Source organism: Pinus tabuliformis, chromosome 4_2, assembly GCF_031772625.1.
Source record: "Pinus tabuliformis cultivar Carrire ecotype Pingquan chromosome 4_2, CPIR1, whole genome shotgun sequence".
NCBI classification, from domain to species: Eukaryota; Viridiplantae; Streptophyta; class Pinopsida; order Pinales; family Pinaceae; genus Pinus; species Pinus tabuliformis.
Window position 1 is genome coordinate 359272824 of NC_142304.1, and position 4740 is coordinate 359277563.

A 4740-nucleotide genomic window follows, 5' to 3' on the forward strand; every position below is an offset into this window, starting at 1 on the left:
TTCCCTGATGGAAAACTTTCTCTATGTTGTTTGCCCAATATACAACCTTCACAAAGGCTGTCTGGCTTCTCTATCAATGGTAATCCTCTTACCATTCCTTTTCTGCTCAATAAGTTTAGACCTCCAAAATTTAGATGTCCGAATCTCAAATGCCATAACCAATTCTCATCCTTTGGCACGCTTTGGAAGGCCTCTTGGGTGACTGTTGCCATTTCCCTTTTGTTCTTCAAGTCTGCCCGGATCCTAAGAGGGAACATCCTGTTCCTTGTCATCTTCACTTCAGCAATGCATCTTTTGCTGGGTGGTATATCCATGATGGTGCACACATCATTTACAAAATAAACATTGTAACCCTTTTGGATAAGCTGTCCAACACTCAATAGGTTACATCTCATTCCGGGGACATAGTAGACATCTGCTATGGTTTTCCTTTCTCCTTGTTTTGTAAATATTTTTATCTCCCCTTTTCCCATAACAGACACTTTACTATCAGTTCCTAATGTGACCTCTGATTTCAAGTTTTGATTTAAGGCTGAGAAGAGGGCAATGTTTCCTGTCATATGGTTGTTGCAACCTGAGTCTAAAAACCATATATCTTCACTATGTGTTTCAGCCATGTTACATGCTAACAACACATTATTTTGGCTGCTGTTTTCCCTAGTAACATTTGCATTTTGTCTGCTGTTCATATCATGCTGTTTCTTTCTACATTCACTGGCATAATGCCCATACTTTTTACAATAATAACATTGGACATTGGATTTTTCATACCTTTGTCCTTGAGCATGATGTTGTCCTCCTTGTTGGCTGCTGCCTTGACCTTGGTTCTGATTTGGATTGCTGCCTCTTCCTTGTGCATTTGCTGGGCTGTTCCTTCCACCTCTGTTCTGGCTTCTGCCTCTTCCTCTTCGGTTTCCTCTGCCTTGACCTCTTCCTCTTCCAAAGGACATCTGGGTCTTGAAGGCTTGCTCAAGAGATGAGTTTTCATTCCTACTCAACCTCTGCTCATGTGTTATCAGTGATGCATGTAGCTCATCAACTGAATAGCTTGAGAGATCCTTTGTCTCTTCAATGGTGGTGACAATGGCATCAAACTTTGAGGGTAAGACCCTCAATATTTTCTCCACAATCCTTCTATCTTCAATGGTTTCTCCATGGGTTCTCATTTGTGTGATTACACCAATCACATGAGTGAAGAATGAGTCAATGTTATCTGACTCCTTCATGTTCAAGTTCTCAAAATCCTTTCTCAGCAATTGAAGTTTTGCTGTCTTCACTCTCTCCATGCCTTGATAGGCTGTCTTGAGGGTTTCCCATGCTTCATTGGATGTCTTAGCTGCTGCTAACCTTGGAAACACACTCTGGTCTACTGCCAGATACAACAACACTCGGGCTTTTGAATCCTTCTTCCTATTGTTCTTAAGCAGATCCTTCTCTCCCTGAGTTAATGCATTGAACTCAGTTTCATCTGCTGGTTTTTCAAAACCATCTTCAACTATTTCCCATAAGTCTTGGGAGGCAAGCAGGGCTGTCATAGTTATTGACCAATAATCATAGTTCTTCCCATTAAACTGTGGGAGCTGGGTGTTAAACAAACCCATACCAGTGCTTGTGCTGGCCATTCCTGAATTCTTCGCTGTCTGTGTCTTCTGTCTGTCTGAGAAGTTTTGCTGCAGCAACAACCTTCTCCCTTCAGCTTCTTTAACTTCCTTAAAGAGCCTAAGCTAGCTCTGATACCACTGTTGGGGATTTTTCTGTCAAAATCCCAAAAACACAATATAAAATGCACACAGAGACAATGCTTTTTTTTTTTTTTCTCCAGAATCTTAACACAACGAAATTATCAGAACAGAGTATTACTCTCATATACTAGGATCTGTATTCATAAAAAAAATGAAAAAGCCTAATACAGTATTCTTCCTCTTCTGCTCAGAGGGATTCACCAAAAAAAGGAACACACTATTACAGTCTACGCTGCTGCATAAAAAAAACATTCACACCTCTCTTATTACTCTAATAACTACAATGCACACGTCTAACTTGCATACAAAATCTGAATAGTTTTTAATGAACAAAAATGGAGTCCCATACTGGGAACTACTCGAGGCTGTCCTTCTCGTCCTCGACTGAGTTTCATATTTACTGTGGTTGTTGGAAAAATTCAATGAAACAGCTTAAACACAACCTGCTTCCTTCTCGCCCATGCAGGAAAAATTTAAAGCTTCTGCCTGCTATACTGTACGGCTCCATGCTCACTTTAACTGCTTCCGCGCCAATTCTCTGTTTCTCCATATATTTGAAATCATACATGAACGCTGCGAAACACAAAAAATTGCCTTTGGGCGGATTTCAAATATTATACGGTTTGGCTCCGGAAACCCATCGGGTCCGAGCTTCATCGCATAGCGCACATATATGAAAAGTTTTGCACCCATGGTTTCCCCGATTGCGATATGCCGATCGCACTAAATACCGATACCTTCGATCATATATATATATATATATATATATATATATAAATGCCCTGAGCGCGGACTTGAAAGTTTATCAAAAACTATTTATAATGTTGTCGGGTCCGCTCCATCGCATCGCAACATTACTTATGTTAAAAGCCCCGACCCTATGACATTGCCGATGGCGATGTGCCGATGCGATATCGGTGATTGCCCATCGGCGATGTTTCATATCGCTGGCGCTGCCTGCCTCTGATGCTCCAACCCGCCGATATGCCGACTTGCTGATACGCCGACACGATCTGGACCGCTGATCGGCCAGATTTAACGGTTGAGATTTTAAAGTGGATCCTTAAGCCTGCAATTTTAAATTTTGAGTGTTTATGCCTCCCGATCCTTGGTGAAGTGCGCGGCTATAGTCTTCATGCTGTTGCATGGCTCAACTGTTGCATAGTTGAAATTATATTTTCAACACTTTTATTTATACACGTCTGAATTTTATAAGATTTAACGCTTATGCCAATGCATTTTTTTGTTCTGTTATTATTTATATACGTCAGCGTTTGATCATCAAATATCCACGTCATTTTCTGGTTGTATCAATTTTTAACCACTTTGCCAATTCGTTGTGTTATTTTGTTATGAGATTTACTATGAGTGCGACGTGGACATTTTAATTTTAATTTTTTGGGAAAACACGATCAGTTGGAAAAAGGTAGAGAGAAATCAAATGTGACGAATCTCAAGATCTCGATATGAAACAACTCATTAAGCCCCCATTGATTCGATTATGTGGAGATTGTCTCACCCTATTTGAAACAAAATAGTTTACTCATGGCATAATTATTATAGATGTGAATGCGCTCGAAAGAATGAAAAATAGATGTGATGTGAATTTTGATTACAGCTACAAAGGGGAACGTAAGATAAAGCAATGCATGAGAATGAAAAATAACTAAAATCAAGTTCTGATCAACTGAGAACAGTACGACAGCTGACCCTGATTTCTCCCATGGTGCCTGTAAGAGGGCTGATATTCCCCATCTTCACCATCGATTCTGCAAACTGTTGGAGAAACAGCTCTTCATTTTCTGCATAAGCCTTCACTGTTTCCATCGTCGTCCCTTGGCCCTTGGCGAACAGTTCTTCGTCTGAGTTCAACAATCCATACCCGCTCAGCAAGTTCTTGAAGTAGTAGTTGTCGAATTTGGTAGGACTCACAAAATCCAATGGGGACAAGTTATTATCTCCTCCCGATTTCGGGCACCCAGATATGAGCCGACTATAGTAAGATTTGTCCAGGCTGGAGTCTGCCTGCCCATTTCCACTCTGGTTGTAAAGCCTCTGCCGGAAACTTGTGCATCGAGATTGGCCGATCGTGTGACTTCCTGATTAATTGGCATTTGCATTTGTATGTCATTACTTAATAATCTCCACTTAATATTGGATGCTGCAAAACGAAATGAATGAACTGCAAATTATGACGCTGCAAGTAAATACGATATATAAATACCTGAAAGGACCACCAAGTCTACCTCATCCAGACCCTGGCGTTTAAACTTAGTAATGAGAGTCTGGAGAGTTGAGTTGGGCGCAGGGATATTGTTGTTGGACCCACTCAAACTTGCACTCCTCGAGTCTCTTCTCCCCAGTAAAACTTCCCAGCCCAGGCCTCCACTCTGATATTATTCATTTATAACATATCACTAGTAACTATTAGTTACTAGATTATAATATTGTCATGGAAATCAAGTGCTAGCAAAGAGATCTATATATGTTAGACTAAGATACTGGCTAGTAAAGAGATTAGCATATGATTACCACTGAGTCACGAGCTGACATAGATATGGCCATCATTCTCATGAATGAACGAACTGAGATTTGGATGTATGAATGAACCCAAGAAACGCGAAAGAAAGAAGATGCTGTAGGTCTTGGGTATGTGGACTCTTCCTTATATAAAGGCATGGGCAGTACTCCGCCGCGTTAACGTTGAATTCAAGTGTTGAAAAATTCAATGGAAGAAGACTGCTCAGCTACTCCACTCTACCACAACCTACGCGGCATGCTTCATTCATATCTTTAATTGTTACCGAAGAATTTTAAAGTCAACAAGAACGCAAATTTTCGTGTCGGTTGGCAATTAAAAACCTAAAGAAGAATACGCGTGTCCGACTAAGTCAATGATCAAAGACGAATAGTGGTTGTCCCATGCATGAAAGGACGGCCGAAAGTTTGAAGGGCAGGTAGCCGCCATTGTTGTTGTTCTTGTACTCCTTATAGATAA

At 40.7% G+C, this 4740-nt stretch overlaps 1 pseudogene across 1 annotated transcript; it reads right to left on the reverse strand.

Annotated features, from left to right (window-relative positions):
* Positions 1–3307: 3307 nt before the first annotated feature.
* Positions 3308–4307, reverse strand: LOC149169422 (peroxidase 72 pseudogene; annotated as a pseudogene). Its single transcript, XR_016259201.1, has 3 exons — positions 4275–4307; positions 3967–4132; positions 3308–3841 (listed from the first exon to the last, which is right to left on the reverse strand). The product of XR_016259201.1 is annotated as a peroxidase 72 pseudogene (transcript).
* Between the last annotated feature and the right edge of the window lie 433 nt (positions 4308–4740).